The following is a 13,621-nucleotide window of genomic DNA, read 5'->3' on the forward strand; positions in this document are numbered from 1 at the left end:
ACAGATTTTACACTCCTTTAATAAACTTTTCCCTTTTATTTCAGGGGATATAAAATTCCCAACAGCTGTTTTATGCGACACAGGAGCTGCTTTTAAACAGTATATTTTTTTTATTGCCTAGCCAACTCTTCCAGCTTTCAGATTGACTCTTCGTACCACCAAAACTCTAAGATTGATGATAATGAAGTGACAGTAGATGATTTCATAATAGCAACCCAATGTGTACATTTTCAACCAGGATAGATACAGTTAAGAGGAACACTTCTTTGTAAAGAAAAATAATGTGCATAATTCAGCAGCTATGCCATTCCACACACATATAATTAACAAGTCTTCAGCTCATTAGCAGGCTGTATAAAATACATATAATATGCTGTGCAAAACTGATTGAGAATAAAAAGCTTCTCATGCATTAAAATAAATGATTTAAATTGTTTTGAAAGAGTGGTATCAGTAGCATTTAAGAATATGATTCCCAAACCTACTCATGGCTTCATCTCCTTCAGACTGACACTTTCACCCTCATGGTTTGCAACAGATATCTTGCCATGCTAATTCTAGCATAATACGTTTGATCAGTGATTGCCGAGATTCTGCTACAACCCCAGGAGACAAATAGGACCAAGGGAGTACAAACGACTGCATCAGATAGCTCTGTGTAAGCACTAATTCCCCAAAGGAAGGATGCACACATCACATTGCATGCATATTTTAGTATCAATGTCGTAAGGGTATTTTTGAGGGAATACACATTTAGCACACATTAGCATCATCTCTTTACTTGACTATATATAAATTAGTAGACTGCACAGTTTCAGTGTTCCATCCTCAGACATATGATAAAGGGCAGTGCATTATTGCACCTGATGATACCAGCACTTATATGAGACCTTCAAACTATTAAAGTGCGTCTCAAGGGATAAAATAGTTACTCCTGAGCTGTAGTGACACCTCCTGGCAACAGACTGAGAAGGTCTTTTCCCACATAATGGAGTTTTTCTCCAGACAGTTCTTGGAGGTTTCAGCCAAAAGGGAACGATCATGGTGCTCCCTCCAGCCTGGCTTCTAAGGCACACTGCCCAGAATGCCAAGAAGAATCTTCTGATTTATAAGCACTACTGACATCTTAGAAATCAGGAGGCTAAGATACAGGAATATCAGCCTCTAAGATCTCTAGATTTATTATACCACACATTGGCCTTTCTTGAGTGGTCAGAAAAATAGCTGCAAAAGCTAATCAACTAGCAGCTTAATTCATACCATGAATCTCTGTGAAACCCTGTCTGCTTACTAAGAGTTTATATCTTTGCCCTCCACAGACTTCTGACAAATACTGTAAGCATGATTTTGGTAAGAAGAATATAAATTAGCGTAGAAGAAATAATACCATAAGGCTACCTATAACCCAAACATAATAGTACATAGCAAAACTTTCTCCCTGCTTCGGTGTAGGTAAAAGTCAGTGTAAGTTTTAAATTCTGCAGAAAGTCAAAGATGACAGCTGTTCACACGCATTCTAAAATACATTAAATATCACAGTAGTAGCAGTGAAATAAATTATTTTTGATCTTTATAGCAATTTTGAACTGTGGACTTAGAGGCAGAAGGACACCCATTGACTTTAGCAGGCACCTCACATTTAAAAGTTCTGCAGAACTGACAACCCAAACGTTTATATTCAAGTTAAAGTCAGACAGCAAGCACATTTGGTAGTTTAAGTTTAGCTTGCTGAATAAAAACAAATACACATCCAGTGTTTCACACAGAAATCTATGGGTTTTTTTCCCCCTCTCCAATGGTATAACTACTATCCAGGATTTTGAAGGACTTGATTGCTCTCATTATAACATTTGTTACGTCTTTTGTGCTGCGTTTATATAGTACCATTTTCTTTATACATACGTAAGAATAGAAAGCTGAATTTTTGCCTGTTTTCTTTTGTGTCTTTCTCCCCCCGCTCCAACTCTTCAGAGAAGTAATTATGACATTTTTAAGTACTTTGCATATGCTACAAGGCAATCAAGAAAATTCATTTGACAAACTGGATTATAGACTGTCTGCCAGAAAGCAAAGTGGTAACAACATTTTCAACAATTTCTCAATGAGTATGCCTGTCAGATGCTCACAGCACACTGAAATAATGCACAGGTAAGAAGAATTTTACCTTTACGGTTTAAATAAAGCAAACTGCCCTGTGAAAAGTATGTATTTCCTCTCATCACATAAAAAACTAAACTGTAAAACTTTTTTTGTAATCAATTGAAAGCTTAACAAGGTAAATCCCCATTTGGTAATTAATTGCTATCTTCAGAAACTCCATACTCACAGATAATTAGCTGAACCATGTATGTGAACATTTCTACAGGGTAAAATGATTACAGCACAGTGTTACTTCTCAGATTGCAGTGCTTTACAATTTAACTGCATTTTATCTTCACTCCATCTTATTTTCAAGCAGGTAAATACCTACATACATACCAATCTCTTTCACTCTCTGCATCTATCCATCAACATGTATATCTCTTCCAATTGTGAATAATGTAGTCATCTTAAGTTGGATTGCTACTGAAATTTCTGACACCAACATTATCGCATACTTTCTTCCTCTCACCCATACACTTGTAGACATGCTAGTGGTATATCCACAGATGTAATTGCTTCTCAGTGTATAGTTCCATTCTCCAAGACACTCAAAAGCATAATATGTACAGAAGTATTTTGTGGGGATTCTTGAACTACTGTGTATGCAGGAAACTTAGTAGAGCACACTGCCTGTGTTAATTCACAATGGTTTTCTTACTTAACTGGCTTTCATATCAATGTAGTTCTGCACTGTGCAAGCACAGGCACATCCTAGCAGGCCTGCAGATCTACAAAGAGAAAAATCTTTCAGACTACCTGTGATGTGTCAAAGGTAGGATAGGAGCTGTGTGTCCATGTAAGCCTGCCCAACTTTTCCTGGTACAGGATGCTGTTGTAAGTACAGCTAGGTATAGTTTTGCACAAATGTCATAATGCTGACTTTTTACAACAAGGAAGGGAAGCCCCTTTTTCTTATAATTTTTCAATAAATGCTTCATCAAAATTTCACAGCTTACAATATATAGTTTGCCAAGAGAAAATGGGAATGCTTTAGCATGGACGTGCCATGTTTTCCTGAGAAAATGTGAAGTCTTTCCTGCATTGTTGGAAAGACTTGACATTCGACTGAAACAATAACATTTCTAACATGTCCTAATGACAGAGACAAAATTCTTCACATGGAGGAAGAGAAGCTTGTCTACTTTATAAGTGTGTAAAATTCTCTGTAGGGGTTTAGAGTTTAACAGCTGTGTTCTCTGGAAATTCATCATGTGTTCAACATATTTTATCTTACATGTTCAGGGACATGGCAAAACTCTCCCCAGATTAAGTTTTTAGTTTGGTGGAACCACCACAGCTTTAGCTACATAGGCAATGAGCAGGTAAAGTTCTCTCCTCACAACCTCAAGCAATTTGGAGAAAGAGCAGGTTTTTGTTAGTTCTCATACAGGAACAAGAGTTGACTCACTACCAGAATAGAATAGGAGTAAGGAGACTATAGGGCTGACAAGGGAGATTGTGTGGGAAGTGAAAATGAGAGCAATAAAGAAATACTGAGATCAGTGAACCTGGGAGGGGAGTGGGGGGGAAGGGGTTGTTAAAAGAAATCAGTGCCTGGGTAAGATGTCTGGAGAAGAAGCCTGGGAATGGAAAACAAAACTGGGATGATAAAGGTGAGCAGTAGAAAAGTGTAGAATGAGAAACCAGCTCAGATTTATGTGGGGCAGTAGAGCAAAGAACATGGGGCTGTGGAAACAGAGATGTCCAGTCATCAGGATGTGAATTTAGATGAATGAATTACAGTACTCTTCCAGATCTGAATGGGATCCAAGATTACTGGAGAAAATGATGAAATAATGGTGATCTGGCAAAGTATGTACCATGTTCTCCACTAACAAAATTGAAGCAGAACCAGGTATTTTCCTAAACACTTCCTTAGTACAGGTAGCACAAACATGCCTTGTGATCTAAAGGTTCAAATGTTGCTCACAGACTAAGGAAACAAACACAATCCCTTTACCTCTTTTAACAGCATAGGAAGGTATTAACACAAAGCAACATAAAAGCAGTATTTAAAAAAAAAAAATGTAGTGTTATGCATTCACAAGCTGGCAGTAACAAGCTTGGTGGTAGTTTCAGCTTGCTTACTCTTGTCTAAACATAATGGAGACTTACACAGCAAGTCACTGAAGGGGGAAAAAAAAGTTTATTTACAGTCCCCAACCTTTTTTTGCAGTAAAAGCAGGGAGCAAATAAGACAGAAGACTGAAAGTAGAATTCACTGATAAATGCAATTGGAAGTTGCTCCAGAGACCCGATTCTAATCCTGCTTCTACAACAGAAATGCAAAGAATGGCCCTTGATCCAAGCCTACCAGATATGACCAATAACTCTGCACGTTCCTCAGGTCTTCGGCGTCCAGCATGACAGCCCAGGATCCAACCTGCAGACGATTTAATACTTGTACCTGTTACAGGGTATCAATAGTAGCCCCGGCAGTACTGCTACTCTGAAAAATTCACTAAAAGGCTGTGAAGTACAGTAAGAAAACAGATTTGACTATTAAAACTTCTGATCTCATAGGGGGGACACAATAATCGATAAATGAGGGTGTGTGACATGCAGAACAGGATAGATGGACACTTCACAAAAAATTTTTTTGAAAATATGTCATCATGTAACTGAGATATCTAATGTAAATATCTAAAGTAAATATCTAAAGACTGTCTAGAGAACATAAGTTCTAGTTTCAAAAAATTTTTGATATTTGACTTTGTGATTCCTGTTCTTATCATTGGATCTTTCACTTTTCATGTTTTGTATGAAACAAAAAGGAACTTACCACTTCATTACACTTTGCACTATAAATGCATGTTCTCATGCTAATAATGTTTGTGTAATTTCTCACTGATAGCTGAAATGTCCCATCTTGATCTTTAGCTTTGTGAAATGGTCGGCTTCCCTTCCTTCCAAAGGTGCTTTTTCTTTTTAATTTTAAAACCTTGGGCAGGTTCATTCACCTGTTCTTTGAATTATGGGAAAGTGAAAGAAGTAATACTTTGCCATTTCAAGCAAGTATAAGTAGGTATCCTTCACCTCAACCCCAATTCAAAAATGCTGAACTTTATGATCTGACATTCTCAGGTTGGCTACGTCTGACTCCGTACTGGGCATTTTCATTATATGTGAAGAACTTGCTCTCTTCCTTACCCCACACAAATAAATGCAGTTAAAGCATTTTAAAAGTAGATTTTGTAAATTTGGCTATTATTGGAATTACAGTAATATTTCCCTTGATGTGCTAGCAAGAAGCTACTACCCATGAAAAAAATGCAGGGCTAGACTACTCTTTCCTAGAGCACCTGCAATAAAGCAGAACTCTGTCCTCCAGGCTCTCAAAGACCCTTCTAATCCATTTTTTAGACAAAAGCAGATCTCAAGAGAATTCTGAGCTTTGGAAGACTAGCAAGGAAAAGGGGTGCAGGCTGCTAACTCGAGAAGACTGCTGCTTTTTGTTCTAGGAGCAAACAGAATCCATCAGCAGTTTGTCAGTTAACTTTAACAAAGAAAATTAGGATTGCATGCATCTCATATGATCTGCACAATGGTTCTGCTCTCTCACACACAGAGAATACAAGTCCTTAAGCATCAATTCTGCTGATTAAGCATCAATTCTGCTGACTTTCAAGAACATGGATGGTTCACCCATTTCCATAGTAATACTACTTGTCAGGATGAACTTTCTTTGCAGGGACAACTTCATGTGCAGTGTTAGTGGCATGAAAATCCAAGTTCAGAAACATAATACTAGTTACAGATACGTGCTACAGCTGGAGAAAGAAAATGTGTGCTGTCACATTGTCACGACTAGCTTTGAAGTGGGAGAAAAAGTTTTAGGTGTAAAGAGATCTTAGAGATAGTGAGCAAACCAAATGGTTGGAGTAGAAGGAATTGGTTTCTTTGGGTAGACTAAGGGAGACAGAAGTGGTATATCAGTGGGAAAGGTAAGGATTAAGGAATACAAAATATTTCTGAGAACTGAGGGAAGATGATCAAAACCAGAAGTGACAGAATAAAGAAAGGCAAAAGTTGACTTTGTAAAGGGAATTACAACCTAACAGAACAGGCAGGGTGGATTCAGTGGAAGCTAACCTCACTGAAAAAGGTCAGAGAGACTGAAAGGTGAGCTTCCTATTAGTGAAACAAAGTTAAGAATATGTAATTGAAGCTGCTTAAAAATACTACTGCAAAACCGGTAGGAACAACTCCTACTCTGGAAGAAAGGACTCAAAAGCCTCTCTTCCAAGTGGAGATCATTCCTACTTGAGCTAAAGGAACAGTCCCTTGGCTAATAGCATCGTAAGCACTTACTGCGTTTGCAGGCTTGCCACGGGAGCAGAACACACTGAGAAACACAATGACTCTTCCTCACAAAGGAAAGCTTGTGTCAAACAACTGAATTGTATGATAAAGTCAAGTGATCTTCATCTTACAAGGGAAGAAATAGATAGTTTATACTATCAGAAAAAAATAACTCCCTAGTTCTCTCATAGAATAACATTTGTTTCTAGCCCTGAAACACTGATGGGTATCAGCCTTCAAAAATACTGCATCTTTCGTTTCTCTTCTCTTATTTTGATTTATAATTACATTTTAAAGATTTGTCTGGTTTTCTAGACACCATTTACATTAGTTCACAATTAAATCATCCAAAACAGGCTTTTCTCCATTAAATCTTCACTCCCTATGTAACAGACATCCTCACTGACTGCTTTCTCGCCTGGAAAAGAGACGAGCCTTAAGCACTTCCTTGGATGACCAACAATACTTGATCACTTCAGATCAAACCTAGTGCTTGTTTTGTGACCTAAAGTTCCTGCAGATGTACACTCTGTTGCAATTCCCACTTCAGATCCACTGGAATTCATTCAAGGAAAATCATCTGAAATATCAGGGACAATCAATGGAGCTGTAGTACAGCATGGAAAGTACCACAAACCAATGGATAAACTGGTATGTATTCTCCAGCCCCTGTATTTTGTCATGTCATTAACACTGTCATTTATAAAAGTGTATCCTACATTTTGAATCCACTCAAGTTTGAGTTAAAAGTACAGTGCTGCAGCAGGAATTAATTCTCAAAAGAGACAGTATTTTAAAATAAATTCAAAACCGTTATAAATAGCAGCAGAGTTCAGTAACAAATTCTCAGTACCTATCCTTGGTGAACAGCTGAGGATGTCAGCCTCCTACTCCATTCACATCCCGAAAGGAACCCCCTAATTTTATCTGTACTGACCCAAAACCAGTCAGCCTTTTGGACCATCAGCATGTCAACCTACAGTGCTGGTGGTCAGCACAGACAGCAGTGATGAGCTCCTTGTCATCTCTCTGCTCACTGCGACCACCACCTCTGCCATGCACACATGGGAACAGAATAGAGGTAAAATGAAACCAAACTCCAAAGACCTATATGTTTCAAAAATCCATTTTTGGAAGGTGACAGTCCACAACATGCAGTGCCAAGAATAGTCATGAACTGAGGCATTCAAAAGTTGTAAGTTGGCTTAGGCCTATAAATACAGCCCATTTCCACTGGCCAGTTCTGGAGTCCACAGAGAATGAAATAGCATTAGAAGAACAGTAACTGTGTTACAAATATCATATTTAAGAAAGAGTGCATTGTTAAACATTTAGTTAAAAACACAGACCAAGAAGTATTTATTTTTTTTTTGCTTCTTGATATGTTAAGATAAACAACATTTGTACAGGATGTCCTTTAAAATTAGCACATTGCTCTTTTTGACCTTTGAAAATTTCAGCTACCTTCTTTCTCAGACATTTGGTAAACCTGACCTTCCGCAGCAGAATTATATGCCCTTAACTCTTCCAGGATCAAACAAAGACTGCTCCTAGCTCCCTCTCCTATAGATTTCCCACACTTCCCAACAGGAATTTCCATAACCTGAACACACCGAGGTATTTAAACATAAATTTACAAGATAGAAGTAGACCAGCAAAAGATCTGGAGCTAGCAGAAAATTTATTTCAGAACAATAGCTTTTTTATTTATTTCTGTTTTTACAGTGAAACCATAACCAGAAAACATGCGAGTATCAGTACACAAGTAACTCTCTATTTTGGGGTCCTGAGAAGTTTCAGCAATTGCTTGTAGCATAATGAATGTTTGTAATTCATTAGATTCTGTTTAAAAATGCAAAGCACGCCACGACATCAATGATGTTCTCTTTATCTTAACAAAAAGACTATTACACTTAATGTTCTTCTGACAAAGCTAGCATGTTTCAAAATATGTATTTCTTTTCTACAGTATAATGTTTACAATGGTGTGTTCATATTTGAATTTAAATTAACAGTATTAATGTCATATTTCAGGCAAGACCATGTTCTGCTAATTATCCCCAAAAGCTTCAGAATCTTTACAGTATATTCACTGCATTTATATCTTCTCCATAAACTTACTGATCTTGTTTATATAATTTTGCAAATGACAAGATGTGTAGGATAACTATCTAAATGAACTAAAAATTGTGTCATGGACAGATCCTTCATAGATTTGCAATTTGTAGCTGTCAATCTTCCTACAGCTGCTAGATAACAAAACAACAGTTCTTTTCTTCATGCAGACGAGCAAATTCAATAAACATTGGTAAGGAATCTTTTCCAAAAGAAAGAAATCTCTGGTTCTCCACTGTCTATTAAACCTTTCCTTATGCACATCTTAACTCCTTTTTTTCTTAGGGAAGGAAAAAAAAAAATCATAGCAATCCTGTGTATTTTAGCAACATATTTAACAAAATTTGAGTTCTGTGAAAAACAGGCTTGCTGACTGCTACATATTTTGGTGAAGAGGAAAAATATAAGGGGGGCTGGGGGTGGTGGTGTAGAAGAGATTTACAGACTTACAAATCACATCATATTGTAATTGGAGAACACACAATGGGAGTAGCTAAAATGATCATTAAAAGCAGCCAATGCATTTTTATTTCATCTTCTCAATCGAGACCTGCCTAAAACTGGCCAAGTTATATTAACATTTGAAAGAGAACACAAGTAAACAATAAAAGGATCAATATTGTGCGAATCCTATAAATTCACAGTTGTGAAATTAATAAGGGCAGTGCCTACGTGATTTTTTTTTTCTTTTCCTAAAGATGAGAGCATAAACTGAACTGTAGTTACAAATGCTGTTAAGAATTGGATTAGGGACCAACATCCGCTGTGATAGGAAAGAAAAGGAATTCAATCAATAGAAAATCGCTATGGAAAGGGCAATAAAAATGGAAAATGAAAACAAATTGCTACTACAGCAGAGAGGGATTAAATGGCTATATTGATGATAGATAATGTTAACATTTTATTCCCGCAAAAAAACCTTATATTCCATTTTATAAGTCACTTCAAGATTTCTTCTTTCTTCAAAGAAATTATATATCACTTTCTATAATCACAAACCAGTTCAATATCATGGATTTTCCCTTTGAAATCAAACTGCGTTAGAAAGAGGTGTTCAGAGAATGTGTTGCTCCCGAGGGGTAGAAAACTCTAAGCCTCAACATACTAATGCACTCAGCAAGTCCATCAAGGACCATCAAACAAAAAGCATTAAAGGCAGTCAGGTATGTTGGGTCCACCGAGATTAACACACAGCATCACCTGATGCACACGAGCAGTTTAGGGTCATGAGCTGTACCAGTTCTTACATGAGATATTTTGAAATGTTGCTACCTTACACAGCTAAAGAAACATTCCTTTGTGAGTGCAGTGAACAAAGTGATCAAGACACGGACCTGCAAGAGGAAGGGGGGCTCACAGGTGCCTGTGTTCAGCGAGACGTTGTCAGACAGTGTACACTTGCCTCGTATATCTCACTGATTTACTCTGCTCTAGATGCACATGCCTCATGATGGCAAAAGGGATTCATGAATGCTGCGGAGAGAGACCTTTAGCAGGGTGCGCGCTTATGCTCTTAAGACAACCAAGAAGGGGGTAACATAATTTGAAATAAATAAATAAATATTTCCCCAGTCCACCGAGTAGAAAGGGTTGAGCCTCCAGCTGGGAGAATAATTGGAAAGTAGAAACATCTGAGAAAAATTAACAGCAACAGCAGCCCCGGCAACACCGAGCTCCAAAACGCCCGAGGTGCCCGGCGCAGAGACACGTACCACGGGCGGCCCGCAGCGGCCCTTCGGCTCGGGGCTCGCGAAAACACCCACGGAAACACCCACGGAGTCGCTCGCAGCCGCCCCACCTCACCCCCGGCCCAGCTCGGCCTCCCCCCGCCAGCCTCGGGGCGCCGCAAACAATGGGCGTGAGGCGAGACCCGCCCTGCGCAGCTCCGCGCAGCGCCCGCCATCCCGGCTCCGCACCGGGCAACGGCGCCGCGGAGGAGGGGGCGGCTGGAGCCAGTTCCGCGGCGCCGGGAGCGGGAAGGACGGAGGGACGGACGGACGGACTTACTGGGGGCTGCGGCAGGCAGAGCGCGGCTCCGGGCGCGGCTGGCGGCGCGGCAAACTCCGCGGCGCGGCTGGCGGCCCGCCCCGTGCGGCCGCACTTCACACCCCGCCCCGCCCCGCCCCGCCCCGCACCTGCGCCCGCCCCCGCCCCGCGCGCCCCATTGTCCGCCGGGCGGCCCCGCCCGCCCCCGCGCACCTGCCCCCTCCCCCCCCCCTCGCCCCCGCCCCTCTCCCACTCGCGGCGTTTTGGCTTGTTTATTTCGCACACCCACCCACCCCCCCACACCCCCGCCTTGTTCTCCTCGCGTTTCCCCCGAGCCTCTCCCGCCGCCTTTGTCCCTCGCAGCCCCCCCGCTATGACCCAGCCCCGCTGAGCCCGGGGGGGGCAGCGGCCCGAACGGGGCGGCCAGCCGGGCCGCTCGGCCGCCGCCCGAGGAATCCGGCTGCCGCCTCCGCCGGCTCCCGCCGCCAGTGCAAATGCTCTTCAGCAATCAATAAAGGAGTCATTTGGCTGAGCTGCGGGAAAAGGTATCGCGCAGAGATTGTCCCCTGAGAAGTAAATCGTTTCACTTTTCTTCCTCTGCATCCTGGCGAACTTTCCCGTTAGGTGAGAACACGGGTTGCTTCCCCCGGCTCACCTGGCTCCGGGGCAACGGCAGGTCCTGTCCCGGCGAGGAAGGGCCGTTTGGCAAGTGCTGCTGCTCGCCTCCAACACCTGCAATAGAGCTAGAGCACACAACTCGGTTTGCTCCCAGCGGGATCCAAGTACATCAACAAAAGCCCCAGTTTCTGATTTTGATGTGAAACAGAAATTTTTTTGGCTTGGTTGGGTTTTGTCGTTGTTGCAGATTTTGCAACAATGACTTTTCAGAATACTCTTTCTCAGCCAACATCAGAGATAGTTGGCCTTAAATTTAAAACTTCAAGATAAACTTCAGCTCATTCTTTGCAGCTTCTGTTTTACTGCTATTGTTTATTAAAATCTCGTGTTTGGGGAGTTGCAACACAATGTCTAGTCTGAATGTCTGTTTCACTATCATTTTCACTGAATTAATAAAACAAACAAAAAAGCCACTAAATTGATGATTTTGGTAGTTCTAACCTGAGTTCAGAATCTAGATACTCCCTTTGGAAATAAATGGAAGCTAAAGCATATAGAAGAGAAATGATTTTGCAGTTTATCTTCAAGCGTAATCTATTAAGGAAATCATCACACCCTTCTCCAGATACAGGTTCCTCTATGAATAAGGAAGGGGGTTGCTGGAGAGGAAAGTGATACATGTGCAGGGACAAAGGTGCTAATATATACCGTTTTTTTTTTTTTTTTTTTTTTTTGTCTGGAAGTCCTCTAGTGACAGTCGTGTTTCTCAGATTCTGCAACAGCAGCTTGGCTTCAAGCCATAAGCAGGGGGGCTGACTTTGATATCTCCTCCAAAATCTTCTCTCCTTCCTTTCGCACCCGCGGCCCGTGTGGGTCCAGCACCGCAGCTTTTGCCACGGGCTGTTCTGCCGCATGCTGCCTGCCAGCCCGGAGCCCGCCTGCGGCACCGGCTCTTCCACTGCCCTTCTCACTCTGCTTGGGCACTCTCTCCTGTAAAAACACATGTGCTGGTTCAGTCTGTCGCTGTGCTATCACTTGTGGTGGGGGATTTGTCTCAGTATTGTTGCTGCTTTAATTTTTTCTTGATGGTGTCTTGAACGTTTCCAAACCCCTTTTCTCCCTACTATTCCAAGCGAGCTGAAGCACTAAGGCTCCCTGTTGTGTCTTTGGTTTTGGGAATGGACTTAGTGTTAGCCATTATTGTGCAATCACATTTGACTTCTTTGTCACTGCTATCATGAACCAGCCCCAGCCAGAAGGACTGTGCTTGATGTGGTGGCGGTGCTTTGTGTGGGTGCCGAGGCTCGATGGAGCCCGCTCGCCTGTGCACGCCTGGCACCTCTCCGTCCCTGCCTCCAGCTTCGCTTACCGGGCTCAGCTGCCTTGAGCAGTCTTCCTCCTCCGCCGAGCTGTGCTGGCTTTACAGCTCCAGGTTTCGGCAGCAGGCAGGCTGCAGGGGCCACCTCTGTGAGGAGAGGGTGAGGCTGCCCCGTGCCAGACACAGCCCGTTCCCCAGTGGTCCTACACCAGGGCACAGCTGAGCCCATCAGAGATGCTCAGGGTAGAGGAGATAGAGGAATCAGGGGTGAGGCAGTGAAGTGAGCCTGCGGGGGTGGGAGGTATTTTTGGGCTTTGCTTCTCACCATCCAACTGTATTTTTAATTGGCAAGAAATCATATTAATTTTCCCCAAATCAAGTCTGTTTTTTCCCATTACAGTAACTGGTAAGTGATCTCTCTGTCTTTATCTTGACCCACAAGATTTTTCATCTTATATTCTCCCCTGTCCTGTCGAGGAGGGGAGTGAGAGAGCAGCTAGATGGGTGGCTGGCAGCCAGCCAAAGTCAACCCACCACAGGGCCTATGGTCATCGGAGAGGAGACAGAATCCCGTTCAGAGCTTCAGCACAGGCCATGTTATGAACTTCTGTGTGTTGTGACGGTCCAGTACTGCCAGAGAGGGATCCTTTTCTGCCTGTTCTGCCATCACTACCCGTCTCTTGGCTGCCTTTCCTGCTGACTCTGTAGAAGGCGTTGAGGGTACTGAGAAGGTATCTCTTGCTGAAATTACAATATGGCAAGAAATCATTCACATTTCAATGCAGTGTAACACTGAACAGGGCATTTTAGTAGACTGTAGCACCTTCAGTTTTCTGATTACAATTCTCGTCTGAATATACTGGGGCCAGGTCAGCTTGCGCATTTGTATCCTATAGTCCTCTTTGCAGAGTTACACTGTGACCATATAGGGCAGAAATCTCTGTCTACTGTCAATCACTATACTCTTTACACTTCCCTTACTGTCCCATAAATGATCTCAGTTGAACATTCATTAATGGAAAATAGAATGCTCCCCCTCTCTTGCTGCTTCTTGAGAATAACTCTGTTTTAAGTTGTGAGCATGTGTGTGTCTTACAATAACAGTGATTAAATTGTCTGGAATTCATGCTTAGTTCCCAT

The 13,621-nt window shown here is 41.9% G+C and overlaps 1 protein-coding gene across 11 annotated transcripts in view; it reads right to left on the reverse strand.

Annotated features, from left to right (window-relative positions):
• SEMA6D (semaphorin 6D) overlaps positions 1-13,621 on the reverse strand; it is a 406,629-nt gene that overhangs the window by 218,533 nt on the left and 174,475 nt on the right. For 7 of the 11 annotated variants that reach the window (XM_032983035.2, XM_009967195.3, XM_009967194.3 and 4 more), the window contains exon 1: positions 11,201-11,217. The exons of 1 other annotated variant lie outside the window; for it this stretch is intronic. The gene's annotated coding sequence lies outside the window, so the exon portion shown is untranslated. Of the gene's footprint in view, positions 1-10,566; positions 10,628-11,200; positions 11,219-13,621 lie in introns of those variants that run through there. 3 more of the 11 variants (XM_032983031.2, XM_009967197.3, XM_032983029.2) reach the window with 3 other exon arrangements.

Source organism: Tyto alba, unplaced genomic scaffold, assembly GCF_018691265.1.
Source record: "Tyto alba isolate M040663 unplaced genomic scaffold, T.alba_DEE_v4.0 Super-Scaffold_41, whole genome shotgun sequence".
Taxonomy (NCBI): Eukaryota; Metazoa; Chordata; class Aves; order Strigiformes; family Tytonidae; genus Tyto; species Tyto alba.